This window comes from Vombatus ursinus, unplaced genomic scaffold, assembly GCF_900497805.2.
Source record: "Vombatus ursinus unplaced genomic scaffold, bare-nosed wombat genome assembly UNPS02004915.1, whole genome shotgun sequence".
Classification (NCBI taxonomy): Eukaryota; Metazoa; Chordata; class Mammalia; order Diprotodontia; family Vombatidae; genus Vombatus; species Vombatus ursinus.
In genome coordinates, this window is record NW_020944693.1 from 219175 (window position 1) to 234703 (window position 15529).

Below are 15529 nucleotides of genomic sequence, written 5' to 3' on the forward strand. Positions count from 1 at the left end.
TTACTAGCTGTGTGACCCTGGGCAAGTCACTTAACCCCAATTGCCTAAAAAAAAAAAAATCTTATTTATTTCTATGCTTTCCATTGTTTCTTTTTAATAGGAATAACTATTGTATCTCATCAGAAGCATTTCCTGCATTGATATAATCATTTAAAAAAAAATTTATTATTAATATGACCATTTACAAATAACTTTTCTGATATTGAACTGTATCTGTATTCCCGGTATGAATCAGGCTTGGTCATAGTATATAATCTTTGTGATACATGGCTGTAGTCTCATTGCTAATGTTTTATTTAAATTTTTGCATCAATATTCACTTGGGATATTGGTTTATACTTTTATCTCTTTCTTTTTGCTCTCTCTACTTTAGCTAACAAAAATATATTTGACTTACAGAGGGAATTTAGTACGATCTCTTCTTTTCCCATTTTCCCAAACACTTTATATGGTACTGGAACTAATCATTTTAAATATTTGCTAGAATTTTGTCAATCCATCTGGTCATGGTGTTTTTTTTTGGGGGGGCGAGAAGTTCATTTTTGAATTGTTTAATTTATTTTTCTAAAAGATAGATTTATTTAAGTACTCTATTTCCTCTTCTGATATTCTGGGCAATCTACATTTTTGGTAAATATTCATCAGTTTCATTTAGATAATCAGCTTTAGTGTCATATATTTAATCAAAATTGTTCTAAATAATTTAATTTCTTATTTATTGATTGAATTCATATTTTTCATTTATTATATCGATAATTTGGTTTTCTTTTTTAATCAAATAAGTGAATGACTTATCTATTTCATTGTTATTTTTTAAGACTCAGTTTTGGAGGCAGAGTCAAGATGGAGGAGTAAAGGCAGTGACTCTCCTGATCTGTCCTCCAAATACTTTTAAGTAATGACTCTAAACAAATTCTAGAACAGCAGAACCCCCAAAAAGATGGAGTAAAAAAGTTGTCCATCCCAAGACACCATGGAAGGTTAGAGGGAAATGTCTATTGCACCAGGGTGGGAGAGGAGAGCAGTCCAGTGCAGGCCACAACAGCGCAGCTCTGACCCCAGCAAACCAGGAGAATGCTTTGGAAGCCAATGAATCGGCAGCAGCAAGAGCTATTTCCAGAGCTCTCAGTCCATAGATAATAAGGGGGTCAGACAAACTGGTTAGAAGGTGATTACAGAGGTCTCTTTGCTAACACTGAGGCAAGACTCTGTTGCTTTGCCCATTCTTGTATGTGAGTCAAGTCCTGGGTGTTAGGCTTAGGGTGAGGAGGAGCACAAAAACACCAGAGTTGCTGCAGTGCCGTGGGGACTCTCCTCACAGTTCCAGAGCAGAAAAGAGACCTTGTGGTCACTCACCGACTTGAGCAAAAGAAGAATAGCAAACACTTCTCCTTAGATCGTACCACCCTGGAAGAACTGAAAATTTACAGGTCCCCCTGAAGCTTGGGATGACACACCCTCCACCCTGGAAGTAGAGACCTACCTTTAATAAAAAGTTAAAAAGTCAAGTAATAGGTTGGAGATATGAGCAAGTAACAGAAAAACATGACCACGGAAAAGTATTCTGGTGACAAAGAAGATAAAACACACACTCTGAAGAAGATAAAGTCTAAGCTCCTACATCTAAAGCCTCCAAGAAAAAAATATGAATTGGTTTCAGGCCATGGAAGAGCTCAAAAAGGATTTTGAAAATCAAGTAAGAGGGGTAGAGGAAAAATTGTGAAAAGAAATGAGAATGATGCAACAAAGTCATGAAAAATGAGTCAACAGCTTAGTTAAAAAACAAAAAAAAATACTGAAGAAAAGAACACCTTAAAAAACAGACTAGGCCAAATGGTAAAAGAGGTACAAAAAGCCATTGAAGAGCAGAATGCCTTGAAAAGCAGAATTAGCCAAATAGAAGGAGAGGCACAAAAATTCAATGTAGAAAAAACTCCTCAAAAAGTAGAATTGGCCAAATGTAAAAAAAGGTACAAAAGCTAAGTAAAGAAAATAATTCCTTAAAAATTAGGATTGAGCAAATGGAAGCTAATGACTTTATGAGAAATTAAGAAACAATAAAACAAAACCAAAAGAGTGAAAAAATAGGAGACAGCGTGAATTATCTCAATGAAAAAAAAATGACTTATAAAATAGATCCAGGATAAATAATTTAAAAATTATTAGACTACCTGAAAACCATGATGAAAAAAGAGCCTAGATATCATTGTTCAAGAAATTATCAAGGAAAATTGCCCTGACATTCTAGAACCAGAGGGTAAAATATAAAATGAAAGAATCCACCAATTAACTCCTGAAAGAGATCCCAAAATGAAAACTGCCAGGAATATTATATCCAAATTCCAGAGCTCTCAGGTCAAATTAAAAATACTGCAAACAGCCAAAAAGAAATTATTCAAGTATCTTGGAGCCACAGTTAGGATAAGACAAGATTTAGCAGCTTCCACAATTCAGGATTGAAGGTCTTGGAATATGAAATTTGAGAAGGCAAAGGAGCTAGGATTACAACCAAGAATCACCTACCCAGCAAGGCTGAATATAATTCTTTAAGGGAAAAAAATGGATATTCAATGAAATAGAGGACTTTCAAGCATTCTTGATGAAAAGACCACAGCTGAATAGAAAATTTGACTTTCAAATACAAGACTCAAAAGAAGTATAAAAATGTAAACAGGAAAGGTAAATCATAAGAGACTTAATAAGGTTAGACTGTTTATATTGCCACATGGGAAGATACTTGTAACTCATAAGAACCTTTTCATCATTAGGGCAGAGGGAAGGAATATATAGAAGAGGGCACAGGTTTGAGTTGATTATGAAAGGATGATATCTAAAAAATTTATATATATATATATATATATATATATATATATATATATAGGGGTGAGAGAGGAATGTACTAGGAGAAAGGCAAAATGAGAGGTAGAGTAGAGTAAATTATCTCACATAAGGCAAAAAAAAGTTTCTATAGTAAAGAGGAAGATGGGGGAATGGAGGGGGAGTACATGAACCTTACTTTCATCAGAATTGGCTCAAAGAGGGAATAACATACACACTCAATTGGGTATAGAAATCTATCTTACCCTACATGAAAGTAGGAGGAAAAGGAAATAAGAGAAGTGGGGGGGGGTTGTTATAGAAGGGAGGGCAGATTGTGGGAAGGGGTGCTCAGAAGCAAAACACTTTTGAGGAGGTACAAGGTGAAAGGAGGGAAAATAGAATACATAGGTGAGAAGGAATAAAATAGAGGAAGACACAGTTAGTAGTAATAACTGTGAAAAAAATTTGAAGCAAGTTTCTCTGATAAAGGCCTTATTTTTCAAACATATAGAGAACTGAGTCAAATTTATTCAAAAAGAAAGTAAGATCAGTTCCCCAATTGATGAATGATCAAAAGATATGAAAAGTTTTCAGATGAAGTAATCAAAGCTATCTATAGCCATATGTAAAAATGCTCTAACTCACTATTGATCGGAGAAATGCAAAGTAAAACAATTCTGAGGTACTAACTCATACCTATTAGAGTGGCTAATGGTACAGAAAAGGAAAATGATGGATGGTGAAGGGGGTATAGGAAAAATGAGACATTAATGCACTGTTGGTGCATAAGCAATTAATACCTTTTCAGTTGTTTAGATCTGACTTTATTTATATGAAAAGTGCTTTGTAATTGTATCCAAACAGTGCCTGGGTTTGTCTTTGCAGGTAGAGTCCCAAGGGTTTTATATTATCTACACTTATTTTAAAAGGAATTCCTCTTTCTATTGCTTGCTGCTAAATTTTGTTGGTAATATATAGAAATGCTGAAGATATATGTGGGTTTATTTTATGTCCTTCAACTTTGCTAATGTTGTTAATTATTTCCACTAATTTTTAATTGATTCTCTAGGATTTGCTAATTATACCATCTTTTCATCTGCACAGAGTCAGAGTTTATCTTTGCTTTTCAATATCTCAGATAATGTGAGATTTTTAGAAATTGTTTATGTTTATTTGTTTTTAATATTCTTTAAAAAAATTGACATCCAAATAGTTTCCCTTCCTCCCTCCATTGAGGAGACAAGCAATATAACATAAATTATACATATTAAATCACTGAAAGCATATTTATATATTAGTCAAGATGTAAAAAAAAAGGTAAAAAACACATACTTCAATTGGTAATGAGAGTTCATCAGTTTTCTCTCTGGAGATAGCATTTTTCATCATGAGTGCTTTGTAATTGTCTTAGATCATTGTATTGATCAGAGTAACTAAGTCTTTCACAGTTGATCATCATTATAATATTTCCATTACTGTTAACAATCTTCTCCTGATTCTGCTCACTTTACTCTGTATCAATTCATATAGATCTTCCCAGATTTTTCTGGAACCATCATCATTTCTTAAAGCACAATACCATTCCCTCACAATCATATACCACAACTTGTTTAGCCATTCCCTAAATTATATTCACCCTCTAAATTTCCCAATTCCTTTCCACCACAAAAAAGAGCTGATACATGTACACATGCACACGCACACACACACACACACACACAGAGTATGTTTATGCACATGTATATAGATATAGATAGATATAGTTAGATATATACACATAAACACACACACATATACATAATTAATAATAAATAAATAAATACATAAAATTAATTAATTATTTATTTAATGGAAAAGGACCTAAATGTAATATTATATTACATTATATTAAATTGTTTTATGTTATGTTACATGCATATATATACATATACATATACATATGCATATACATATACTTGTGGGTGCATAAATAACATTTCAGTCCTTTTTCATTTCCTTTAGTCTTTTTGGGATACAGATCCAGTAGCAGTATTATTGGATCAAAGAGTATGCACAGTTTTATAGTTTTTTGGTCATAGTTCCATGTTGTTCAGAATAGCTGTACCAGTTTACAAGTCCACCAAAAGTACATTAATGTCCCTATTTTTCCATATCTTCTCCAGCATTTGTCATTGTTTCTTTTCTGTTATTTTAGCCGATCTGATAGTTGTGAGGTAGTACCTTAGAGTTTTAATTTGCATTTGAGAAGATATGAGTTTCACTACTGACCTGTGTGACCTTGGGTAATTTGGTTACTTTCTCTGGGCTCAATTATTCTATGACTTGATTATTTCTAAGACCTCTACCTTCCAGTTCTAAATTCTTCTCTATTATTTTTATTGTCTTTGGATTTACTATGAATATACTATAAAAGTAAATTCACTTTCTACTTTATTTGCTTCTCTAGGAAAGGACCTGATTCATATTTCTATTTTCCTTCAACTTCCTGTTGTCTTTTAGTTACATTTATAGTAAAACTATCAACATTGGCATAATTCATTTCTTTTAGTATTGTTTTGACTTTTTAGTCCCTGGGTAAGGACCATATATTTAGAGAATCAGTATTAATATTAATATTTTAACTAATTCTATATTTCCCCAATATACAGAAAACCATCCCTTATAACAAAAAAAAGTAGCAAAGAAAATAAAGAAAAAGAAGAGAAACAATCAGTAATTGATTGATTAGTACAATGATCAATACATGAAAAAACCTGCTTTTCATTCATTTTATCATGATCACAAGAGAAAGAGAAGAAACAGAAGTGTGGGCCATTTTCTGTTTTTCTTTGCTTCATGGGTTGCTGTGGCCAAGGAATTAAGTACCTAGTGGCAAGTCTAAATGTAATGAGTATCTCTAGAATTCTTTATGTTGGACCTTAGAAAGCATAGTTGGCATTGGAACCCTACTACAAGGCTTCCCATAAATGGTGGAATACATAAGACTTTGAATTCCATTGACATAGGCTTTGGGGACCCAATATCATTTCCACACAACAATGAAATAGTTGAATATGTCTGTAGTTCCATTTCTGATAGGTTTAAGAAAATAAATAGAAAACTTTATCAAAATTTACTAAAATATCAACATTCACAAGTAAATAATCCATGCTCAGAAATTTGTATGTTGTCTGTTACTGACATTCATGCAATAATCTATCACCTAGAAGACATTTCCTTTTTTAATTCTTCAGCATTTAATACCTTCTGCTTCTCCCTAGAGCTCTCAGGGTATGGCTCCTATCATTGCTGCTCTAGCTATCCATTCTTTTCAATGAGTTGTACTGATGCTATTTCTCCTGCTTTTCTCCAGGTATGTAACTCTTCCATGACACCATATCTGTAGTCATCTACAATTACTTGAGGTATTATCTCTAAACTGTTTTCCAGAAAAAGACAATTAAATTCTCTCATAAGTTCACATCTTTATGCAATTTGGGTTTTGTAGTCTTCTATCATGACAACATCAGCTTTTTCCCTCAAGTGTTTCACCAGATGGAGACATCTACAATCTGAGGTGTCTCTATTGCACTGTGGCTTCATCAAACCTTTGACCACATCCTAAATTTTAACTGCCAATCAGGAACATAAACTTGTGCCTCTAATATCTGAATAGGTCTGTCTATTAGATATACTAAAATGAGATGTTTTTCTCTCACTTAATAGTATTTTATTTTCCCCAACTGCATGTAAAGACAATTATCTTTTTTTAAATAATTAATTTATTTTTAGTTTCCAACATTCACTTCCATAAGATTTTGAGTTTTAAAATTTCTCCCCCCCCTTTCCTATGCCCTGCCCAAAATGGTGTGTAATCTGATATAGGCTCTACTTATACATTCATAGTAAACATATTTTCCCATTAGTCATGACATAAAAAACAATTAGTACTAATGGGAGGAACCACAAGAATGAAGCAATAAAACAAAACAACAAAGAAAAAGGAGAGCAAATAGTATGCTTCCATCTGCATTCAGACTCCTAAGCCCTTTCTCTAGATTTGGATGGCATTTTCCATCATGAGTCTTTTGGAGTTGTCTTAGATCCTTGCATTGCTGAGAAGAGCCAAGTCTATAGAAGTCAGTCATCGCACAGTGTGACTGTTACTGTGTACAATGTTCTCCTGTTTCTGCTCATTTCACTCAGCATCAATTCATATAAGTCTTGCCAGGTTTTTCTGAAGTCCACCTGCTCATCATTTCTTATAGCACAGTAGTATTCCATTACATTCATATATCACAACTTGTTCAGTCATTCCCCAATTGATGAGCATCCCCTCAATCTCCAATTCTTTGCCACCACAGTAAGAGCTGCTATAAATATTTTTGTACATGTGGATCCTTTTCCCATTTTTATGATCTCTTCAGGATACATACCTAGAAGTGGTATTTCTGGGTCAAAGGGTATGCAAAATTTTATAGGCCTTTGGACATAATTTCAAATTGTTCTCCTGAATGGTTGGATCAGTTCTCAACTCCACCAACAATGCATTAGCGTTCCAATTTTCCCACATCTCTAACACTTATCATTGTCTTGTTTTGTCATGTTAGCCAATCTTGTAGGTGTGATGTGGTACTTCAGAGTCATTTTGATTTGCAATTCTCTAATCAATAGTGATTTAGAACATTTTTCATGTGACTATAGATAACTTTAATTTCTTCCTTTGAAAATTGCCTCTTTTCAGATTGCATTCAAAAGGAAAATGATAAATGTTAGAGAGGATGTGGGAAAATTGAAACACTAATGCATTGTTGGTGGAGTTGTGAACTAATCCAACCATTCTGGAGAGCACAGTTGGAAATATACCCAAAGGAGTATAAAATTGTGCATACCCTTTGACCCAGCAATATCACTCTGTATCCCAAAGAGATCATAAAAATGGAAAAGTACCCACATATACAAAAATATTTATGACAGCTCTTTTTGAGTGGTCAGGAATTGGAAATTGAGGGGATGTGCATCAATTGGGGAATGGCTGAACAAGTTGTGGTATATGAATGTAGTGTATGAACGTAATATGAATACTATTGTTCCATAACAAATGATGAGCAGGCAGACCTCAAAAAATCCTGGAAAGACTTACATGAACTGGTGCTGAGTCAAGTGAGCAAAACCAGGAGAACATTGTATACAGTAATAGCAATATTGTGCAATTACCAACTTTGATAGGCTTAACTCTTCTCAGCAATACAAGGATGTAAGACAATTCTAAAAGACTCATGATGGAAAATGCTATCCACATCCAGAGAAAGGACTTAGGAGTGCGAATGCAGATAGAAACATACTGTTTTCTCTTTTTCTTTTTGATTCTTCTTTCTCATGATTTTTTCCCTTTGGTTCCAATTCTTCTTTACAACATGACTAATGTGAAAATATATTTGGTATGATTGTACATGTATAGCCTATATCAGATTGTGCACTATTTTGAGGAATGAGGAGCAGAGGGAAGAGGTGAAATTTAGAACTCGGTATCTTATGGAAATGAGTGGTGAGAGCTGGAAACCAATACACAAATAATTTTTTCAAGAAAGATATATGCAGGAGAAATTGAATATAGTCACAGAGGGAAGTCACTAGCAGTTAAAGGGATTGGAAAAGACTTCTTGCAAGAGGTGAAATTGTAGATCTTATTTGAAGGAGGTGAGGAGATGGATTTAAAGGTCACCTCTACTCAATGATGAGATAGCAGAGGACTTGAGATGTGTATGGTCCTTGAACATTTGCTGTAGTTGCTGTTGCTTATCTCATTCTGGCTAACACTTTTTAAAGTAAAGGCCAAATGATGACTCCTCAAGGATATCTCAGAAAGTGTTCATGCTTTGTACTGTGCTGACAGAACCTTGGACAACCCTCAGTTGGGGGAAGACTACGGATGATGAATCAGCAGAAGAGACTAAGAAGGAATGCCAGACATATAGGAAAAGAGGGAGAAGGTAGTGCCATGAAGACTCAGGGAAAAGTTGGAATCCAGGAAAAGAGAATGGTCCAAAGTGTCAAATGAAGCAGAGAGGTCAAGAAGGTTAAGGACTAAAAAAAGATCATAATTTTTAGTAATTAAGACATCATTGGTAACTTTGGAGAAAGCAATTTCTATTAAGTTATAAAGTTGGGGGTCAAACTAAAGCATTGAAGAATAAGTGAAAGGAGAGAAAGAAACAGCAAACAAAACTTTTTTTTCTAGTAGCATGGCTGGGAAAGAGAAGAAAGATATAGAAGAATAACTGGACAGGAGATAGGTTGTAGTAAGGTTTGTTTGTTTTTTTTTAAGGGTGAAGGACATATGTATGTCTGAAGGTAGAAGGGAAGGAACTTAGAGACTGAAGATAACAGGGTGCAGGAGGCAGGAGACAAAATTAGAGAAGTTAGAGAAGACAGGAAGAGATGGAATTGAGAACGCTTGTACTTAACAACAAAAAGGAATACTTCATTTTTAATTTTTAATTTTTTAAATTTTGTTTATTTATTTGTTTTTGGTTTTCAGCATTCACTTTTATAAAATTTTGAGTTCTAGAATTTTCCCTCTCCCTCCCTTCTCTTCTCCCCACAACAGAGTGCAGTCTGATGTGGGCTTTGGATGTACAAACATATTAAACATACTGAAAAGGAATACTTCAGTATTAGAAACTTTGGAGTGGAGGAGAGAGTAAGGAATGATGTCAAAGGATTTTGAGATGAAGAGAATGGGAGAAGAGTAAGTTCAAATCTTTGTCACTTTTCAGTTGTGTCCAACTTTTCATGACCCCTGTTGGGGTTTTCTTGGCAAAGATACTGGAGGGGGTTACCATTTCATTCTCCAGTTCATTTTGTAGATGAGAAAACTGAGGGTACCCAAGGTCACACTAGCTAGTAAGTATGTGAGGCCAGATTTGAACTCAGGAAGATGAGTCTTCCTGATTCTAAGTCTAGTGCTCTATCCACTGTACCACCTAGCTGCCCCCAAGCTCAAACCTAATGACCTTAATTCTCTCAGTAAATAAACAGATGAGGTCCTCCACTAAGAGAATGAGGGTAGAGTGGGGGAGGCATTGAAGGCTAGAAGAGAGAAGAGAAGGTTTGGAATAGTTCCTGGGATGAGTAAAATAGGGAAAACAATTAGAGAGGAATATTGCCTTACCACCTTAAGGGTTCACTTAAAACTAAATAACATTAATTTATAGTACTATACTCAACCACAGAATTGTATTCTTTCCTTCAGCACCATTCAGCAGAACATGAATAGAAGAGAAGGCAGATGACAAGAACAATCCAAGATTGGGGATGGCATAACAAATAGAGAACCAACCTTAGAGTCAAGACCTGGGTTCTAGTGCTGTCACTGATAAATGCTGGCTGTATAACCTTGGGACAGGTCATTTAATTACCTTAATGATGACAGTCATGTTCATGTATAAGTAAGCAATTTGACATTAATGAGTTTCTTATAATTGTTCTTTAATGTTTATCTTATATTTTTCCTAGTTTTTATGTGTTGAATTTTCCATTAAGTTCTTCTAGAGTTTTTTCCCTGTAAATACCTCAAAGTCTTTCAGTTTGTTAAACATCCTTTTTTTCATTCAAGATTATACTTAACTTTGCTGGGTAAGTTACCCTTGGTTGTAACCCCAGCTCTTTTGCTCTACAAATAGTATTCTAAGACCTAAGATCCTTCAACGTATTGGTTGCTAGGTCTCCTGTAATCCTTATTGTAGCTCCCTGATATTTAATTATTTTTCTTGTTGCTTGCAATATTTTCTCCTTAACCTTTGAAACTTGGCTATTATGTTCCTGTAAATTTTCCTCTTGGGGTCTCTTTCAGGTGGTGATTGGTGGGATTTTTTTTTCTATTTGTTTTCCTTCTTGTTCTAGAACTTCAGGATAATTTTCCTAGATAATTTCTTATAATAGTGTGTCAAGATTCTTTTTTGTATGGTAACTTTCAAGTAGTCTGACTATTCTTATATTGTCTCTCCTTGATCTGTTCTCCAGATCAGTTGTTTTTCTGATGAGATCTTTCTCATTCTCTTGTATTTTTTCCCATTCTTTTGATTATGTTTTATTGTTTCTTGGTGTCTTAAAACATCATTAGCTTCCCCTTGCACAATTCTAGTTTTTAAGGAACTATTTTCTTCCTTGAGCTCCTTATTCTCTCTTTCTAATTGGTTGACTTTCTTTTCATAATTTTCTTGATTTTCTTAGATTGCTCTTATTTTTTTCTAATTTTTCCTCAATCAGTCTTATTTGATTTTTAAAGTCCTTTTTTAAGTTCTTCTTTAGGACCATTTAACATTTCTCATTGAAAAAGGAATGGCTTTCTTTTTAAGCTCTACTATCTTACTTTGAATATGAATCCAGATCTTTTCTATCCCATTGTGGTTATCTATGGCTGGGTTCTGTCTCTTTTGCATAGTCATTTTTATTTTTATTTTTGTTTTGTTTTTAGTAGCTATTATTATAATCAAGTTCTAATCCCAAGGTATGGGGAATGGTGCCCCAAGCCTCAGGTCTTTCTTATTGCTATTTTCTGACCTCTGTCTGAGTACCCAAACTTGGGCATTTTTCGCCACCCTGAAGCCATGGCTAGGGCCTCCAGCATACTGTTCCACTAATGTTCTTGCTCCCTGGGGTTCCTCTGGAGACTGCAAACTACAGCTGTCTTCTCTGCCTTGGAATTGAAACTAGGAACTTTGTTCTCCTGCAGGTGGTCACAGTCATCAGGGTCCCTACCCTTCTGCTAGTGCACTCACCAGGGGTATACTAGTTTCTTCTCCCCTGTAGCCACGGCCCAGGAACCCATTAAGTCAACACAGCTGTGCTTGGTATCCCTTGATAGTGGTAGGTTCTTCAATCTTCTTCTCAGCCATCCCACCCCACACTATCCATCCAGGAGGCAAAAGTTATTGAGGCTGAGGTTGCCTTCCAACCCAGCTGCCCAGAGGGATTGTTGTTTGTTGATTCTGCAGAGTCTGAAGTTTGCACTTCACTTAGACCCAACCTCTGATCCTGAAAATCCAGTCCTTCCGGGATGTTCTCAAGTTGTCCTAGGAGGCCAACTGCTTTACCCTGACTCCTGTTTGTTTTTACTGCTCTACATTCAGTCTGAAGCAATGTTCTGTCTTTCTGTGGAGGAAATTTGGAAAGCCAAACGTTTTCGGACCTACTTCACCACCTTCCTAGAATCTTCTCCCTATTCTTTTTTTTTAAGTGTTATTTTCTTCAGTATTTTTTGTGCCTCCTTTACTCAGCTGTTGACTCTTTGTTTTTTTCATTATTTTCTTGTATCACTCTCATTTCTCTTCCCAAATTTTTTTTCTACCTCTCTTACTTGATTTTTAAAATCCTTTCTGAGCTTTTCCTGGGCCTGGTGCCTCTGTAAGTTTTTGGTTCTTCAAATGTGGTAGGATTTAGGGAGAGTTATGTTGACTACTCTCCCAGCCTGTGCTCTGCTTAGTGAGTAGTGACAAGCACTCTTCTCCACCTGGAACTGTGACCAGGCTCCCACTTCCCCTGCAGTTGCAAACTGTGGTGTGCACAGCCTGTGTTAGATTATGCTCCACTCACCCCCTGGTGCAACAGAGCTTTACTGCTGACTTTCTACATTGTTTTGGGCTAGAAATTTTTTTTCAGTCCATTTTTTTATGAGTTCTGCCTTTCCAGAAATTGCTTGAGGACATATTTAAAGTTATTTGAATGGGTTTGGGGAAAGCTGAGGCAAGTCTCTGCCTTTTCTCTACCATCTTGGCTTGCCCCACTAAAGGTGTTTAAACAAAGGTTAATTGACCATTTTTCATAGCATATAATACAGAAGAGTCCCCTCAGCTTTAGAATTGTTACGCTAGGCTAGCATTTTGATTAGTGAAAGAGTAAGCATAATCTCAATTAACCTATGATTTGTAGCCAGTCCCAGATGGGGCTCTCTGACAATACTGTGAGATGAAGCTTAATTTGTTTTGAGTGAGTTTTAAGGAAATACTAACAAGCCAAGACCATTCTTATAACAAAGGCCCACAAACCCTCATAGAATACCAAAAAGATCCTCTTCGACCTTCTCTATAGAGACCTTAGGAAGCATTATTGTGCCATACCCCTTCCAATATCACAGTAAACTAAAATCAAGTTCAAAGGGGAAGAGAAATCTTGAACACTGTTTGACAAGGGCAGAACTGTGTCCAGGTCCTGACAAGCAAGAATTATTACATTGGCTTTCATCCTCTACAAAAGAGAGAATGCCTGAAGTGTTTGGGAAAGGGGGAAGGGAACTAAAGTAAAGCTTCCTTCCTACCAATTGTTATCTATGGCTGGCTTTGTGACTTTTCCTTCTTAATTATTGCAATTCCATTTATTTTTTTAATCCTTTATCTACCCATTAAATCATTCATTTCATTTCTTTATTTCTGCCTGAACAATCCACAGGACCGAAAAAATCCAGACTCTGTGTTTGACCTGGAAAATCTGGCAATGGTGGGAATGGACTTGTTAGGTGCTGGAATTTCAACACCCAGGAAGACTTTGAAATATGGCTTGCTTATCATGCTGAAGCACCCAGAAATACAAGGTAAAGGGAAAAATCCAAAATGCTCTGATATCAAAACCCAAGATTCCAACCTGTTGTCTAATTCAGTTTTATGCAAAAAGTGGCCCAACACTTTAGCATTGTGATTGACTCTCAAACAAGATTATAGCATATAGGTTAGAGTCCAATAATAATGGGAAGCAGAAAAAGGAATGGGCTGAGTGGAGGAAAAAAAGAGGAATAAGAGAGGATGGGCACAGGACTCAGGGCATAGCAGCAGACCCTTCCACTTACCACAACAACTACATTTTACACCAAAGCAACTATTCTAGCTCTCCATGACCACACAAAAAGTTAGATTGTTCCTGAAGTAGGCACTCCTATTAAGTGGCAGCTTGCACTAGAATCGGACACTTTTAAAAATGTCCCATTCAAAACTGAAAAAGTAGAACAGAAATGTCTGGAATGTGTTTCATCCAAAGGATGAACAAAGTACATTGAATGCTTTCTGTATGTACACAATCAGTTGATCAATGAGTATTTATTAAGCACCTACCATATGTCAGACATTGTGCTAGGTTATGGGGACACAGAAACAAAAAAAAATGAAATAATGTCTTCTTTCAAAGCTATTACATGATAATGAGGGCATCAAGTGCACATGTAAGCATACTTGCTTCGTCATTTTCAGTTGTGTCAGCCTCTTCATGACCATTTTGGGGATTTTCTTGGCAGAGCTACAGTTGAGGTTTAGAGATTTAGAGGTGGTAGGACCCCAAAATCACAACACGCGGATCTTGCCTGAATGAATTCGACCCAAGCCTTCTTTCAGCCAAAGACAAGGTTTATTAGAACATCTGCCATATTGGCCAGACTCTTAAAGAATCTAAGCATTTGTATTGCTAATGCAAGCAGGCCAGATCTTAAGAATCTGAGCACCGTAATGGAGACAAGATGAATCTTACATACAGAAAGACTGTGGGAGGGATCCAGGAGTGGCCAAGTAGTCTGGAGCAACTGGAGGAGGGATCTAAGGAGGATCTGGATGGGAGTGGCCAGTAAGCTGAAGTGAACAGAAAACCAGGGACCTGGACCACTTGGCCAAGGGAGAATGGAGTCTAGATAGAAATAAGGGTGGGAAGTGGCCAGGGCCAATGTAACAGAAGAGAATTGGGAGATTGGGCATAGCCACAATGAAAGGCCAATTGAAAGGATTACAGCCTCAGGCAAATGCCAGAGATTTGGGAAAGTCCAGGAATTTTCTTTTTTGGGGTCCAGATCCCAAAGACAAGGTCTCTTCCTTCTAGGGGTTCAGATCCCATCTCCATCAGTACTAGAGTGGTTGACCATTTCCAGCTGATTTTACAGATGAGGAAAATCAGGCAAACAGGGTTAGGTGACTTGCCAAGGGTCACACAGTTAGTAAGTGTCTGAAGGTAGATCTGAACTCAGGTCTTCCTGACTGCAGGCCCCATCTTCTATATACTATACCTTGTAGGTGCTCCATAAAAGTATATACAGAATAATTGTAGAGACTTTAGTTACTGTCCTACATCTCTCCTCCCTTTTGTGGCTAGAGTCTTGAAAAGGCCATCTACAATAGGTGCTTCTAATTCTTTTTACCTCTTTTGCTCTTAACTCTTTGCAACCTGGTTTCTAAACCGTTCATCTAATAAAAAACTACTCAACCCAAAGTTACTAATGATCTCTTATTTTCCAAACCTAATGGCTTTTTTCATAATCCTCATCCTTATTGAGAAGAAAAAAAGCCATTCAATTTTTCAGTTGAGAATTTCTCTCTTCTGCATCATCTGATACCTTAATTACTTTCTTCTCCCTGATACTCTCTTCTTTCTATACGTTCCTAACACTGCTCTCTGCTGGTTCTCAAATCGTCTGACTTTGCTGGAACTCCATCTGGGTCTCATCCACTAACTACGAGCATCCTGTAAATCTCTGTCTTGAGTCACCTTCTCTTCTCCTTTTAGATTATTGCATTTGGTGATCTCATCAGCTCCCATCATTTCAATTTTCATCTTTATGCAGATGACTTTCGGACATGCTTGTCCAAGCCTAATCTCTCCTCCCCCAGTCTTGCAACTCTAATTGTGTATTAAACATTTCAAACTGTATGATACAAGGAATTTTAAATTCAATATGTCCAAAACTAAAATCCTTGTC

General features: G+C 36.1%; 1 pseudogene; it reads left to right on the forward strand.

The window, feature by feature from the left end:
* LOC114028499 overlaps window positions 1–15529 on the forward strand; it is a 39582-nt pseudogene that overhangs the window by 14187 nt on the left and 9866 nt on the right.